Source organism: Anolis sagrei, chromosome 3 (assembly GCF_037176765.1).
Source record: "Anolis sagrei isolate rAnoSag1 chromosome 3, rAnoSag1.mat, whole genome shotgun sequence".
In the NCBI taxonomy this organism is placed as follows: domain Eukaryota; kingdom Metazoa; phylum Chordata; class Lepidosauria; order Squamata; family Dactyloidae; genus Anolis; species Anolis sagrei.
In genome coordinates, this window is record NC_090023.1 from 197,689,732 (window position 1) to 197,706,996 (window position 17,265).

The window sequence follows — 17,265 nt, forward strand, 5'->3', positions numbered from 1 at the left end:
GTAAAAATGTCCTCTTCAGTTAGGAATCCATACTGAGAGCAGATAAAAGGCCTGAATGGCATATCAGAAGGGGTATGATTCCCATGAATTCTTAACTTTTGGAACTGAATTACAAGATAAGTGCGCAACTTTAAAAGCGCACGACATGAAAACTACATTGCACTGAACTCCTACAAAGGGCAGTATCCCAAACTAACTTCATTTTCTTATCTAATCAAAAGTTTTATGATTCTGCATTTCTTTTGTCAGCAAGTTTACAAGTGTATACTTGTTAATAGAATAATGATACCTTTGTGTGGGACAGAGATAATTCAGAGTTTAAAGATCTTATGGCTTGTCCCACCCCACTTCATTGCCCACAGTAGGGTATTAACCCTGCTTTCCTGGCCTAATTCCCAGTGTTACTTTACTGCTGTCTACCTGCCAATTTTTTTCCATCCTTCACCCTCCTCTTAAGTTTCCACTAACTGTAACGTTCCTCTTAACGCTGTTAACATTGGCAGTGTGCGCTTAAACCAGCTGTTGCATCTTGATGAAGATATGATCCATTCCTATTGTGCATAGTGTCTTGAATTACGTTTATACTTGGGAGCCTTCTTATTAAACAGTGCCCCATGAAATGCACATGATATTTTGGTGAATGGTGAATTTCCTTAGCAGGTACGACTGATTAGAAGGCCTCGCTTGTCTTTTATTTCCCCTTAATTACGCTTGACAGTGGAAACTCATTTCTTTTTTCATAAGAACCTGATGCTTTTAATACTTTAAGACTCTGTGGCAGATTGAATAAATTTGTTTTCTTTTGTGTTTGAAGGAGTGCTTTTTTCCTTCTCTAGAAAAGTTTGGTAGATAAAAGGCACAAGGAAATATCATGTTGGGGTGACTTCGGGGGGAAATGGTACATTATACCGCTCTGCAGTTCCCCCTTTGAAAATGTGTGTCACTGAAACGTAATATGCTAAGCTGTTTTTACTAGCTAATAAACTGGATCGGCAGTAAAAACGACCTTATTATATTTTATGAGCCCCAAGTTGAAATCACACAGCTAGCATCACTGAAGGCCTTTTTTATTTTCTTCTCCTTATGGAAACAGTTCAAAATATACAGTTGTTCAAGTTTGAAGCTAGGTATAGATGGGTTGTTTCATTTGGTCCAGACTCGTATCCAAGGAAATAGTAGAAGTTTGAAGCAGAAGATTTAGTGGACCTCTGAATGAAACTAAATCCCTGTGGTTAACTTAGTTTTTCAGCAAAAGAGCTCCTGGTATATTGCATTAAAGTAGAATGTGGTTGATTTAGAATTGCTTTAGAAGGGTAACATTCCCTGGGACAGGGTTATGTGTGGTGTGCTGGAACATAGTTAATTGTGAGTGATTTTGGTAACCCAAAATTCTCTAGTTGACACAGGATATGAAAAGTAGTTTGATATTTTTCCAGTGAGGACTCCCTAGTCATTGTATAATTTGAAATGAAAAAAAAAATCCTCTGTCAAGATTTGAAGTAATAAGTTCAGGCTGTCAAAATCATTGATCATTTAAATTTAGCCATGATTTTCACAGGTGTTGATGTTTCTCTGGCAATCTGTATACACACATATATTGCCTAGGTCACAAACTCCTCATTTAATTAGGAAAGAGTAGCTGATATGTGGGAAGTACATTAGGATTGTGTGTGTGTGTGTGTGTTAATCAAAATACAGCCATTATTCATTGTATACTGAATCTGAATAATGTGGGTGTATGTTTCCATGAAACCAAACACTCTGATTAAAATTTCCATTCTTCAGAGTTTTCTTCTCTGTAGGTGGCTTGGAAGGGTGGAGATTCAACGTGGGGATTGAATTAAGCATCCTCCCATTCTCACACTATTGTAGTACGGTCCTTCAGAGGTGCATTTTGGTTAAAAAAAGCAAAGAGCCAAGAGACTACTCACATTTCCTCCACTGTCCATGGGTAAGACCAACACTTGTTGAAGTCCAAAACAAACTAGACACAAGCACTATTGGTTGGGGTCAATCTTACTAAATATAAGGTTTTGCTCCTAAAATATAAGGTTTATGACATGAGTATAGTCCTTGAACAAGCAAAATCTTGTTAGATGCGCCCGTGATAAGGTCACTTTCCTCTAGCTTTAGCTAGAGTGTTTGCCATAAGTCTTCCTTGACATGATAATTCATGGAACTTGGATAGAACTTCCATGGAAATAGGAACTTGTCATGTTTATTCTTATCCCAGTGACCTACCTCCAGTCTCCCTCCCCTCTCTGTGCCTTCAAGTTGCCTGTCAATTTATGATGACCTCATACATTTCAGAGGATTTTCTTGGGCAAGGAATGATGACTTGGCTTGGTCAGTTCCTTCCTTGAAATAGAGTCTACAGCACCTGATATTCTTTGGTGGTCTTGGAAGCTAACCTACGTTTAGCTTCCAAGACCAGATAGTATCTGATAACTTCATGGTATTACATAGCTGTGTTGTGCAGGGCTGAGGTTATCATTGAAAAGCACTGCCAATTTCAGTTGGCACAAACCGTTATTGCCATCTTGTTAATTGAGACCAGGCATCAGGAACATATTTGATGTTCATATTTTATTTGATCTTAACTAGCTACCAGCTTATTTTTAAAGCTCAATCTGACGTTCTGGTTTAGCTGTTAAAGCCCCAAAGACTTTGGGAATGGGATACCTAAAGGCCTTACTGCCATATGTCAACATCTAAGACCTTGATCTTCTTCAGGAATATGTGGTAAATTGAGCTATGTGTCCTATTTTACAAAACATAGTTTTTTTATGGGGAGGACAGCTGTATATATGGATATTGGAGGACGGTTCCCTGTTATTCCATCTCAGTCTGATCAGAAGAGAGATCGGGAACCCAGCAATGAATTCCTGGACAGCTGACTGAACAGGTCATTTGGTCACTGTCTTCTTTGCTGTGATGAAGCCTATTGCACTTGTATTAAAATTATAATAATGGCACTTGGTCCAGTACATTTACAGTTTAACTTCTGTTTATTTGATTATTAGCAGACTTGATTACTATGTTCTTTCTAGAATCTCTAGGTCCTCCAGCCCAACTGTATGGTCAGCTTCTGCCAAAAGCTAAGGATTCCTGGAGAGGTATTCACTCAGGTTAAAGAAATGGCATTTTTATTTTTGGTTTTTCTACTTTCCTAAAGGTTCTGTTGCCCTAACTCTAGGGAAAGTGAAGGACCTACTGTATTCCTAAAAGTGAGTTGGTGCACATGAATCAGTTTTTGCAGATAGTATACATATCTTTTGCCTTCAATTTTTGTAATACCATTGTGGTATGGTGTGTAATTATTGGCCTGCATATTGCTCTCTGATACAGTCCCCAGATCGCTAATTCTTACTGTAGTGAGTTACTTGTTCCACTAATCCCGGAATAAATAAATAAGCAATTCTCATATTATCTTTGAAACTAAGAAAAATAGGAAAAATTATGTACTGTACAGCTGTATACATATAGCACTTTCAGTATATGTACTGTTTTTATACTCTATATTTTATTTGCATTTGAAAGTGTCCTCAAGAAAGGGGTCATATCATGCTACACTGTTAAATTGCTATTATTCCACTTTTACTGCCATAGCACTAATTTTCAACTAGAAAGTTTTTGAGCTCCACTAAAGTGGAATAATACTGACATAAGAGTGCAGCGTGATAAGGCTAAAGGGGTAATAATGTGCTATGTCTGGCAGTGACAAAGAACATAATATGCACAATATGGTTCTTTCTGTACAAAACAATGCTTAATCGTCTCCTCCCTATTTTGTGAGTGAACAACTCCTCTTGTGTCTGTCTTTGTATGATATCATCTGTACGTAAATTAGCTCCAAATGATAAATCAAGAGCCTTAAAATCTTAACATAATGAAATACTGCAAGCAAGCATTCAGGCAATGCCGACTTCCATGTAATTGTCATTATGATCGGCCTGATCCATCAAATGAAGCTGTTTTTAATGAACTGCAGAAGAATCAGTCATGTTCTTCTAATTTATACTAAAAGCTATCTTTGCAATGTTTTCTCTATAATGTCCTGTCTTAAAAATATCTTAGGGAGGATCAAAAAACATTTTTCATTCCAGGATGAGCTTAAAACCAATTAGGATTTTTTCCCAAAAAATTTAAAACAGAATAGCTGAAAATGATAATGGCTAATATGGGATTGGATTGGGAGAGAGGGAATAGAAAAGAATTGTTTACTCTTTTTTACGATAAAGTTAAAATTAAATGATACTGTCTTACTTTATGCAGATTTATTGCCATTTAAAGTAGTGATTACTTATGCTGTCACTGAGCACATCTTTAAGAGCTTATATAAGTTCTATTACATCACACTATTGTGCCAGGTTATACTCTTCCAAAACCATACCAGCTGTCATTGCAGGGATATATCGTTGTTGAGACAGTTTTTCACCCCTTTCCATATTTGTTTGTAATAGCATGATTTGCAGAGTATTTTTATCTGCACTCATTTATTTACCATATTTATATACCGCCCCTCTCAGCCCAGAGGCGACTTGGAGCGGTTGGTAGGATGGGATGGTGAAAATGACATTATCACCATCCCATTTGCCCGATGTTGTGTTTCATGATTGGTTTGCTTCAATACACACACACGGAAACACACACATATACACATACATACACATTCTCTCTCTCTCTCTCTCTATATATATATATATTTCTGAAAGAGGCATGCAATATATGCATATAATACTAAGTAACATAATTTCCTAATTGGTTCTGTTATTAAAACATGGAAAAAGTTTATTAAACTGCAAAAACTTAGTTATGCAGAACATCCTGCAGCACATTTTGCTATAGTTTTTCAATGAATATTTCATAACGTCTCAACCAATTTAGCATAGTTTGTGGCAGCCTCAAAAGTGAAGTTTCTGGAGTATAACAACTACTTTCAAAGTAGGTGTTGGAAATAGTAACCTTCTCAAGCCTCCACTAGTTATTTGTTATGTATATAATTGCTTACTGTATTGTATGTGTGTATTGGTTTGTAATTTTACCTAACCTCTTTGTTGTGGAAGGGGCGGCAGACCATGTGATCAGGTCTGGACATGTTCAGTACTAAGACTCCATTTTTGATCAGTGCTTACTTTGAGAAGCCATGTAGAGAAGTGTGTGTTTGCATCAGAAACAGTGTTTTGCTTTAGACTTCTGTGGAGATAGGAGCCATTAGACTGTTGGAGAGAGCAGAAGCTATCTGTATCCCTTTAAGAAGATTGCAGGAACAGATCGGTTTAGACTTCAGTGTAAGAACAGTTATAGTTTGGACTGTGGACTATTGAATCTAAGGAAGATGCCTTGTGTTGCACAGAGAAATTACTTAAAATCCTATTGTAATTGAATTCATAAACAAAGTGCCTGTATGCCATATACATGAAGTTTTGTGAGTAAACCAACTCTGTTACTTTTAAAGAAGACTATTTTGTATCTTGAGAGCATGGTTTAAATGCAGATATATATTTAAGGGAGAGTAGATATTTTTTGGGCAGTTAAAGGAACACTTATGAAACTCTGCTGAATAAATATGTTTTTGTGCATTGGCATGTCTTTGTCCCTAGCAGTTCAAAGACATACCTAGGTACATTAGTTTAACAGCGGAGAGACCTAATTGCCTTGGATGAATGCGGGTAAACATCACTTTTCAAAAGGTTGTGACTTCTAACAAGATCATGCCTTTCCTCGACCAGTGTTTTTCCAAAAAGGTTATGAATCCCATTTCCCAAATGGTTATGGAGATTCACATTTTCCATAAGTAGGTATTGCACAATTAAACAGGAAATAACTTTCAAACCAGGAACAGAAAACTTTTCAAATTTTGTTTCATAGTGTTAATTTTTGAAAGAGTTGTTGCTAATTCTTAGTTTGCTCCTGTTAGAAAGATCAGCAGTTTTCAAAGATCCTTCCCACTGTAAATATGTTTCTGGTTTCAAATACCCCTTAGATCAAAGCTTTCTAAACTGTGTGTTGAGACACAGTGTGTCTGTTACAGTGTGTAGGTGTGTTATGCAAATATAGTGAAAAACCTCCAAGTCTATATAAAATAAGCAATAAATAATATATTTTAAAGAATATCCACAACATATCTTGAGATATGTTGTATCCTCCTATACATTTCATTACTAAAACTTACATATGTGTCTGTATCTCTCAGAAGAGGTTGATTTAACCTCAGGTTTTCTATCAAAACTCAATGGCTGTGTTGCGAAATGATGCATGTCTAAAAGGTTTGTCACCAACATGAAATGTTTGGAAAACTCTTCCTTAGATGCTATTTCTTATACTTTATACTTTTTAAAAAACTAGAATTGTACAACTTGATTAAAATAAGAATTCTATCTTCTGGGGTGGATTGTCTAAATTTTAACAACAACAAAAAGTACAATTAGGAGTAGTCTCTTTGTATGTCAAGAATCGACATACAAATGTAGCTTACATTTTTCTATAGGTCTGTTGTTTAGAGCTTTCTGTGGCTTGTTATTATCATGAACTAGAAATGTTCCAACATGAAAGATTGCGCACTGGATTATGACTTTGAAGACCAAGGTTCAGATCTCTTCTCAACATGAAACACACTGGGCGACATGTCACACTTTCTCAGCTCAGAGGAAGGCAATGAAAAAAACGCTTGTAATAGGGCCGCCTTTTGATCACCATAGATTGGAAATGGCTTGAAGGCAAACAACAACATCCCTTATGATACTAGGTTTGTACTCATCTGTGCATGCTGCCCTGATAGCTAACGGAGACAACAGAGCTGCATTATTGTGCAAGAACTTTAGAAGCATGTTTATGTAGTGAAAGATCACACAGCAGTGAATAAGATTTTTTATAATTATTCTGGAAGCAGCACAGTGAAGCCATTTACAATTACTGGTGTAAAGTAGGAATTGTGCCTAAGGCAGTGAGCTAATTTAGGAGACTAGGGCTCTTGTTCTCATGTCTTGCTTAGATATTTTTTTTCTGTCTGTGTGTCCAGAGGCACATTTCTCTGCTTTTTCAAGTCCTCAAATAATCGCTGTGAGTGGGAGCCCATTGTTATTTCTAAAGATCAGTGTGATTCCTAGAAAGTCAGTGATGTATAAAATAATGCCATCACAATATTCAATGCAGCATTCTTCTTAAAGGTCTGAGCACATAGGACACGGAAGGAGAGATATACAACAGAGCAGTAGAACAGAATTTTCTGCAATTCAATCATTGTAATGCTAATAGAAAGAAATATTTTAAGAACAGATTTAACATGCAGTGTAAAAACATCTTAAAGGACAATATACTGATTCCTGTAGATCGGTGGGTTTCTCAGAAACAAGTTGTGTTAGACCACTCATATTTCCATTTAATTGACAGATGTTCTACTTTGGCAAATTACACAATGCTGTGGAAATAGTGTAACTTGTCTTTGCAAAGCAAGCTACAGTGATACCTTGACTTAGGAGTTTAATCCCTTCCGTTGATCTTTCTCCAAGCTCTAACTCAAAACTAGCTCTTAACTTAAAGCAAATTTTCCCATTGAAATACTATGAATCCGTTCCACTCCCCAAAACGCTCCCCTATTTTTGTTACGCGTTTTGTTTAAATAAGAAAATGTATTTTATAAATAACAAATAATATATAAATGCACGTTTACATGAAATAAAAAGAAAGAAAGATAAACTTTAAAATGTTAAAAGCACAAAGTTGTGACAAGGAAGGACATTTGAAGCAACGAAATGTGTGTTGGCCAGTGTAACAGCAAGGCAAGCGGACAGCAATTGCCCAAAGACAGGAGCATGAGGCGTGGAGGCACAAGGTACGGAGGCTGCTCCCTTAAAGCCCTGTACTCTCATGCTAGCATGCCCTCTGGTGCTAGCTCTTAACTCAAAAGGTGCTTGTATGTCAAAGTAAAACTGGTCGAGCAATAGCTCTTAACTCAAAATGCTCTTAAGTTGAGGTTCCACGGTATACGATTATGTTGACAAGATGCTAAAACTGGTAGTAGAGTGGAGTAGTTAACAAGCGTTAGTGAATGTCTTGACATTCTTAAGGAAGGAGAGTGCCAAAGGACTTTATATAACACTGTTTACTGTTGCAGTTTAACTAACAGAATAAGATTCAGCAGAGTTAATGGAAGTATAAATTGAGGTACAGTGTCAACTCACATTAGCCAAATTCCAGATCCAGAATTAGAGGGAACAGAGAAAACTGGCTTATACAGAGTCAAACCATTCTGCTGTGTAGGGCATGACCATTCATTGGCTCGGTTCTCCAGACTTTTTCTAGCTAATTCATTTCACCATCATCAGAAGTCTGTGGTCAACATCCAACAAGGAATTTATGACTGAATCTAAGCAGTTGCTCCTTGTTTAGACTGGCAGCAGCCAGCATGGAGATTTGCTTATTCCCTGTACAGTTTGTGAGAGCCAGATATGTCAATTCAGCACATCTAAATCTGGTAGTAGTACAGTGAAGAGTAGAGTTGGCAAGTTGCTTGCTGCATGTGCACAAAACACATATAAAATCCAGTTTAATTTGTATGTGCAACAGTAAAGATTTAATTCTTCATGCCCTCTCCCTTTCAGAATTTAGCTTTGGCTTATGTATGTCTCCAATAAGAGTTTACATAAGAATTCATCTGCATACTATTGGGTTTCCTTGGGTGCCAAAGCAAGAAGCCTGGCAATTCCACTTCACAAAGCTGCTCCTTTATACTCCTCAAAAGGCCTCCCTTTGCAACTGACCCCACACACCTAGGCTTGTTCCCATGAGGATAACTAATTGGGATGTATCCAGCGTTTTGACATGGTTGCGCTCATGTCCCATGAGCTCCCAACATTATCCTCCTGGCCCTTCATGCCTTTGCTACTTTGAAAAGCATTTTGTTAGACGGGACTCGAGGGTGAATTGTGCAAATATCTCCGGCTCCTGCGGGGACGTCGTCTCCTGCTGCCCCCTACGGAGAAAGAGAAAGAAAGGCTGCCATGTCCTTTGAACACTGAAAAGCTTTCAGCCTAAAAATATGTGTGAGAGAAACCCTCTACCCAGGCCAGTTTAGGTATTCAAAACCTCCAGTGGCGTATACAACACTCCACTTTGGCATTTGAGGAACTGTAAGTGGGGTTTTGTGTTTTGTTTCTTTTCGTTCGTGCAACAGCAGAACAGCTGCTCATAGAGCTTCTTTCTCTCCCCCTAGTTTTCTGTTTTTTGGTACTGTTCTAATCCCTGACATCAATCAAGGCATAACACTTAAAAGGGCACAAAAGCTCAATTTGTTCTAGTATTGCCCTTGACGTGCTTTTCTACTCTCGGGAAGGCAGAGGGACATAATTGTGATGCAGCACAAGACAATTATATTAATTCCCCCCAGTTATAAAATGAAAAGGTAGAGCTGTTAAGATGGCCCCATTTCTGCTTGCCTTCCACAGGTAGGTAAAGACTTTTCTTTCTCAGCAGGCATTTTGGAAAGGTTAAAGTTTACACTGCCAGGGAGGTATGGGTGGGATTATGAGTTTTAAATTCTATTTTAAGTGTATTTATTCTATTTTAACTGTATTTTACTCCCAATCCACACTGTCTTATTTAATTGTTTTTCACTTTCTGTATTTGCTTTGTTTTAAATTGTGATTATGTTATTGTTAGCCACCTTGAGTCGCCATAGGGAAAAAGGTGGGGGTATAAATAAAGTAAGTAAGTAAATAAATAAATGTACTTACTTAAATTTACTTGTGTTGGATAGCATTACACTCCCTCTGAAGATGCAGGTTCGCAGCTTGATGGTGATCCTGGAATCATCACTGAGCCTGTCACCCAGGTTTCGGCGGTGGTCAGAAGAGCTTTTTCACAACTAAAACTTGTGCGCCAGTTGCGCCCATACCTTGGGAAGTCAGACTTGGCCATGATGGTCCACGCTCTTGTTATATCCCATGTAGATTACTGCAATGTGCTCTATGTGGGGTTGCCTTTGAAGACTGTTTGGAAGCTTCAGCTGGTCCAATGGGTGGCAGCCAGGTTGTTCACTATAGCAGTGTTCAGGGAGCGTACAACCCCCCTGTTGCGCCAGCTCCGATGGCTGCCGGTCTGCTTCTGAGCACAATGTAAAATGCTGGCTTTAGCCTATAAAGTCCTAAACGGTTCCGGCCCAGCTTACCTGTCAGAACATATCTTCCCCTATGAACCACCTCAGAGATTATGATCATCTGGGGAGGCCCTGCTCTCAGTCCCACAACTCTTGCAAACATGTCTGGTGGGAATGAGAGACAGGGACTTCTCAGTGGTGGCCCCTTGGGCTGTGGAACTCCCCCCCCCCCCCCCCCCCCCAGCAACATTAGATTAAAATTGGTCCTGACAAAGTTTTGGCAGTTGTATGCGTCTAGATGAGATAGACTAGTGATGTGATACAGGTATTTAATATGTACCTTTTACAGTGTAAAATAAAGGACCGTTAGTCTTAACATGCTGAGTAAGTCAGTGAACAAATCGGCCAAGAACACCTACTAAGCATATATGCTTTTGAAGATCAAGCAAGTAATTGGTACAAAAGTCGTGTGTGCAACCAGAAAAGGGATGCTTTTTATCTCATTGTAACATGTAAAGTTTTAGATCTTTCACTTATGGGAACACACCCTAATCTCCTTGCTCCCACAACCCATTCCTGTTATGTGAGTTAACTGTGTGTGTATTGGAAGTAGGTTGTTTATTGTGGTGCTTAAAACAATAAGTATCAAGATTAAGAACAGTGATCTAAAAGTAAGGCATACTTGATTGGATTCAAAGTGGGTGTTAATTACTTCACTCTGACCAAAAGTTAAACAATTCTGTCTTTGAAGGGAAGGTACAGCAGCCTAAGGCAACATGGTTTACAAAACATTTTAAAAAATCAGCAAAATGTATTTCTTCTTCATGGCCTCTGTGATACACACATGTGGGTTTACTGTGCCTGCACAGGCTCCAACGGAAAAGTTTTCCAAGCTCTAGCTTTGAATTTTGGGGATAACTCTGCCCACTCCTCTGGATACAAAAAGGTACCCCACATCAGCTACTCCCCAGTTCCTTTTGTCCGCTGCAGCAGCAGCTTATTACGTACTTCAGCTCTATAGCAAACTCATCATGTTGACTACTCGCTTTAAGAGATACGGCCAATGTGTTGTGAAAATGCCGGACTCAGATGGGCACTCTAAGTGCCTCCAATGCTTGGAAGAAAACCATATAGTCAGTTTCTGCCAGCACTGCCAGGTTTTTGCAGCTGAAGCCAGGAAAAATAGAGAAGCGAGGCTTCGAGTTTTCGTCTACCAGCAGTAGAGGTCAGTCCTGAAAATTGGTATCATACTCCCAAATAAGGACAAGATTGAAGTTATTTAAAATAAATTTCCTGGATTTTAGAGAACAAAATATGAGCATCTATAAACTCAGAAGATATTGACAGACCTATTCTGAACAAATTTTGCTGAGAAAATCCTGTGAAAGGTTTACCTTAGGGTTATGCCGTAGGGCAGTGGTGGTGAACCTTTTAGAGGCAAAGTGCCCAAATAGGGGGGGGGGGGGAGGTGTGGGCAAGCAAGGGGTGATGGTGGTGGTGAGCTGGGGCGGCAATCGGGCAGTGGGTGAGTGGCGGGCAAGCAAGCAAGCTGTGTGTGAAAGTGAGTGGGGGGCTGGAGAGGGAAGGGAGACATGGCTCACATACCAGGACAGAAGGTGCTGTGGGCCTCTTCTGGCACACATGCCATAGGTTTGCCACCACTGCCTTAGAGTGATACATATAATAAATCTAGATTTCATATCTTTAGATTCCTTGATGAATGCAAAAACATACTTGCGCTCAGAGCCATAGTTGTCATTGCATACATAGATATACAGTGATGTGCACCTTCTGTACTGGAGCCCATCTGCCAGGTTAGTGATGGAATATAAGACTTGTGTGGATGCAAAACATGTTCCAAAAGAAATAAAGAAGCTTCGCAACATATTCTTTTACTTGTCTATGCCTGCTTCATACGTCAGAATGGAACTCAGGCAAGTCCTCCAACAAAAACAAAATTTGTTTCTCCATTTTTTATTGCCTAACTCTTACAAAGTATTTTTTTCACAGCCTAAGGAGATAATACAGGGAGTGAAAAAGTCACGTCAAGCTGTAAAGCAGCATAGACTGAAAATAATTGCCGGTATATTTCACTCAGCTATAAGATGTAGCTCACTAGTATAATATTTGAGCATTTGGACAATGTATGACTCTGGGCACTAGGGTTCAAATTTCTGCTCAGCTGTGGAAACCCATTTGATGTCCTTCAGGAAGTCACACTCTCTAAGCCTCAGAGGAAGACAAAAGCAAACACCATTCTGAACAATTCTTTCCAACCTCCTCCCCTTAGTGAGAGATTCACCCTACATTTGCCATAAGTCAGAAATGACTTACAGATAAAATGACAATACTTAACACAATAAATCTGTTCCTGGGCATCACTTCTTTAATTGAAAAAAGGTACTAGAAGCAGAAATAACATTAAAAAGCAAGGTAAGATTCCACAGAAAAGAAGAAAGCAATTCAACATAATGCCAACTAACTTGTGTTCACAACTAATAATATGCACATGTCAGTGAAATAACAAGGTTAGATAAGCCTTGCCTAACTAAGTAAACAAAAATGTTTGAACTTTCTAGAGATCACCCTAAAGCTTCTTTCAAAATACACCCAGAGCTGACCTTTTCTTTCACCAGCCACCACTTATGATTTCCATGTTGATAGCCAGGCTAGAGCTATGCTTTATTTGTTGGGGGTAACTTGTTAGGGAGGTTTACCTGCTTTCTCTGTTTCTTTCTGTTTTGCTATTCACACATGCTCAGGAAGGGATTCTGGGGACAGTTCAGTTTACCTTGCCTGTTGTAAAGATGTACCCACAGCTAGAGTAGGATTAACATATCACAGGGACATATGAACAGAGGAAATAAAATGTCCCTGTCCTTTGCACTAAATTGGCTATGGCTTAATTGTTAATAAGAAACAGGTCTGGTATGAATCAGATGTTCTCACATGGACAGGTTTCCTGGTATCAATAAAGCAGGCAGGAGATGTTAGGAAAGGTTCTGTGTATTAAAAATAGATTCAGAGTTAGAACAGGGAGTTGCATATTATCAGTATTTTTCATTTTATATTTGCAATGGTAAATAGATGTGCAGCACCTACCCAAAACCAAATATACTGGTAGATTTCTGAACAATTGCTAGTTCTGCATAAGATGCACACAAATAAACCTGAATTAAAGAGAATATTCATTCATTCATTCATTCATTCATTCATTGCATTTATACCCCATTCTCTCTCACTCCAAAAGGGACTCGGGGCAGTTTACAAATTGGCAATAATTCTGTACCATATAACAGACATATAAGTAATTAAAGCATATACCTTGGATAAACTTATTATGTTTATTAAGGAGAGATCTTTAACTTTAAGAAAGACTGGGGCCCATTCATTGTGTTCCTCTAGCAGAAAAGGGGTCAAACCTCAATCACTGGTTTTTTGGACAAGAAGAGTGTTATTATGTAGGAGAAAGATGTATCAATAGTTCTTTCTCATTTAATAGGTGTAGAAAATTGAGAAAATATAGCGATCAGACAAAGAATATAGATTAGATAATGTAGAGCGCATATAGTTAATGTTTCTGATCTTTAGATATGTTTTCTTTTATTCTTTTATTCTAGAAAAAATATTGTAAACTTTGTTTTAATTTGTTTTTTGTTTGTTTGTTGGTTTGTAGTTTTTATATTAATTTGTCTAAATTTGGGGAGAAAGAAGGAAAAAGCTTTTTAGATATATTTTATAAGAAGGAATGACATGAGGTGTAAACACAGGTGTTTCTTGAAAGTGTGGGTGAATGAATGGATATGGTAATTTTGCCTTTAAATGAGTTATCATACAAATTTATTATTTGAATTAATAAATTAAAAGAAGAGAAATGTAATTTCAAGAAGGGAGTGTTGCAATATAATTTTTTGACAAAATAGAAGTATTCAAAGAATAGTGGTGAAGATTTTATATATCCTTAGAAACTCTGCCAGATTTACATTTGGTCAGGCAGAATAGTGTTCTGTCTTCAGTAAAGCTATCAGGAAGAAAGGTCCAACATTGCTCTAAAGCCAGCTCTGATCTAACAAACTATCACACAGAGGACTAAAATTGCCATTAAACTGAGAGCCAGTCGTTTTATTCTCATTAGCATGAAAAGTATTACTATATTATCTCTTGGGTTTTATAAAATAATATTGGTTCTGTATATTGAAATACCACCAGAACTGAGGCACTGCACTGAATATATGATAAATGTAAAGGTGATAAAGGAACAGATTGTGTAAAAGTTTTTTCACAGAGCCATCATGGCTGCAGATTGAGAGTATCTATCCTGAATCAGTGAATGGGGAGTTGTCTGAAAAGGGATGCAAAAATCAATCTTGAAAATTTCCTTAATTGATGAATTAAAAGCAGGTTTCACAATAGAAGCAACGAGAGAAGGCAAAACGGAGAAAAGAAACTAAAGCAGAGACACCAGCCCAACAACGATAGCAGCAAAGAGGGCTAAAACCAAGCATGTGTCAACATAGAAAATGTGTTTGGTCACATCATTTCAACAGCTGCAGTGTGGATTATGTAGCTTTAGCTGTTTGGCAAGAAACCCTAGATGTAATCTGAAATGGCATGAAGTTAATTGTCATCAGCAGAGATACAGCTGTAGTAGTCCAGTTCAGATGGTATGGCTAAACCCAGAGGTATTCTGCCATGTTGATGGGGTACTTGCTTTGCTTTTTCCCAAAGCTAGAGATTTGTGACTTGCTGACTTCACATTCTGGATGAGTTCCTCCAGGCCACTTGAGTGTAAATGGATAATTGGTCCATTAGGACAGGGAAAAAGCACAGGTGGTAAAGTTACTGGCAGAATATCCTTTTGTGCACAATAGGCCGTAGATGTTGGAAAAGCTCCAGATGGATCTGATCATTGAATAACAAATCTCTCAGGATGTCTGAAACCATGCTGGTCCTGCCCAATGAAATAAACACAATGATTTTCCAGTGGTTACTTGCAACAGGATATATTTAGGCACTTGGTAAGCCATTGTGCTAAACAAGACAAACATTTACCAGTGGTTCCTTGCAACTATATATCTGGTAACCACACAGCAATGAGAATTTGTCACCTTTTTGTATCTGATCAGACATCAAGGTAAATAGGAAAAGTTGGTGTGAAGTAACAGATAATAATCATATCAAGTGGTTACATAGACCCATTTTCCAATTGAAAAATGATCATGTGTATTTACAGTGTTCCCTCGCTACTTCACGGTTCGCTTTTAGTAGATTCGCTGTTTCGTGGGTTTTTGAAAATATTAATATAAAATATAAAATATTTATGTCCAGTGGAGGCCAGGGACCCGGGAAGTGCGGCGGCTTGAGGCGTGATGGGGAAGGCCTACCTCCCTGGCCTCCACAGACCTCGGAAGTGCAGCGGCATGAAGTGCAGCGGAGAATGCCTGCCTCCCTGGCCTGCTGCTGCCTGCGTGGCTCTGGAGTCTCTGCGGAGGCCAGGGAGGCATGCAGGCGCCCTTGGGATGGGCCGGGAGGTGGGTAAGGAAGCGCAGGTAAGAAAATAATAGATAAAATAGATAAAATAATGTATAAATATTAAAATTAATATGGCGTCCCTACTTTGCGGACTTTCATTTATCACGGGTGGTCCTGAAACGGAAATCCCCAGATAAGTAAAGGAACACTGTACTAGTTCTGAGCAAATTAAGAAGAAAGAGCAGAACTGCCAATCTCTTTAACGAGCTCATCCCACAGCTAGTTTTCCCAACTCTCAAAGGAAAAAGAAATGTCTGTTCTTTTGACTGGTTTGGAGGCTGGCTGGATATGCAGACAACCCCCATTTCAAATTAGGCTCAAATTTAGATTAGCTTATGCATGGTTCAGATATTGCTTAGGTCTTTTGAACCAGCAGAGTTTGAATGTCACGCTGACCCTGTTTCACGTTTACTCTCATTCCTAGTATTTACCCAGAGAATCAGGGTGAATTGGCACGTTCCTACTAAAAACATTGAACTGACATCCTCCCCAGTTTCCACCACTCATCTGACTCCTGGCATTGATGAGACCCTTTTTCCAGTCCCACTTGGGTTTATATTTGTCAAACTTCTAGCAAAGTCACTCTTTCCATGCCCAAAGTTCACAGAGGTACAAACAAGTATTCTTTTTTCTCTGCTTTGTTGATTTTTCATCGTTCAATCCTGAATGACTTCTACTAATCATTTTCGATGCCATGACCAAAGATCATCATTATTGCTAGAATTTCTCTTTTTCAGGCCTTCTGCCTTGCTTTTCTTTAGTGTTACTTTTGTGTCTGCTTCTCCATCAAGATCTACCCCTATTAAGTTCTATGATATGGTAACCTTAAGGCACTTGTGCCAAACTCCAGACCCGCGGATCAAATCCAGCCATGACATTTCATGTGGTCCTCCAGATTCTGCACTACAACTAATGTATTCCTCATCATTAGACATCATGACTAGTCTTGATGGGTGTTGTTGTACAATAACATCTGGAAGATTGCAGTTTGTTCTGTTTTGTCAGGATAATAAGGTTTGAATTTAGATACAAGTCTTGTGGATATGATGTCTGATGTAAAAATGTCCTTTAATCTTTCCCCAACCTCGGACCCACAAGTACTGTTGGTTTGCAGTTACCATTATCCCTAGGCTGCATGGCAGATAACACTATGTAACATTTGTTTCCTGGGTTATAAATGTCATTTCACTGCAAAAATTTTATTACACTACAAAAATTATGTTCTTGTGGGATATCCTGCAGCACATTTTGCTATAGTTTTTCAGTGAATATCTGATAAAGTCTCAACCAATTCAACATAGTTTGTGGCAGCCATAAAAACGAAATTTCTGGAGGATAACAACTACATTCAAAGTAAGTACCTCACAATTAAACAGGAAATAACTTTCAAAGCAGGAACATTTTTTTCCAACTTTTGTTACATAGTGTAATCAAAAGTGTTGAGAGTTGTCATTTAATATTATCTGAGGACCCAAACTGGGTAAAAACTAAAATGCCCCGACCACTATGTAAAAAAATGATAGTTGTCCCTCTGTATCCATGGATTCTCTGTTCATGGATTCAGTGGACCTTCAAAGGCATCAATAAGGTTGATGTGGCCTCTGCCCTAAGATGAACCCATCATGAAGTTTTCTTGG

General features: G+C 38.5%; 1 protein-coding gene across 1 annotated transcript in view; it reads left to right on the top strand.

Annotated features, from left to right (window-relative positions):
• FAM53B (family with sequence similarity 53 member B) overlaps positions 1 to 17,265 on the top strand; it is a 165,441-nt gene that overhangs the window by 93,452 nt on the left and 54,724 nt on the right. The gene's annotated exons all lie outside the window — the stretch shown is intronic.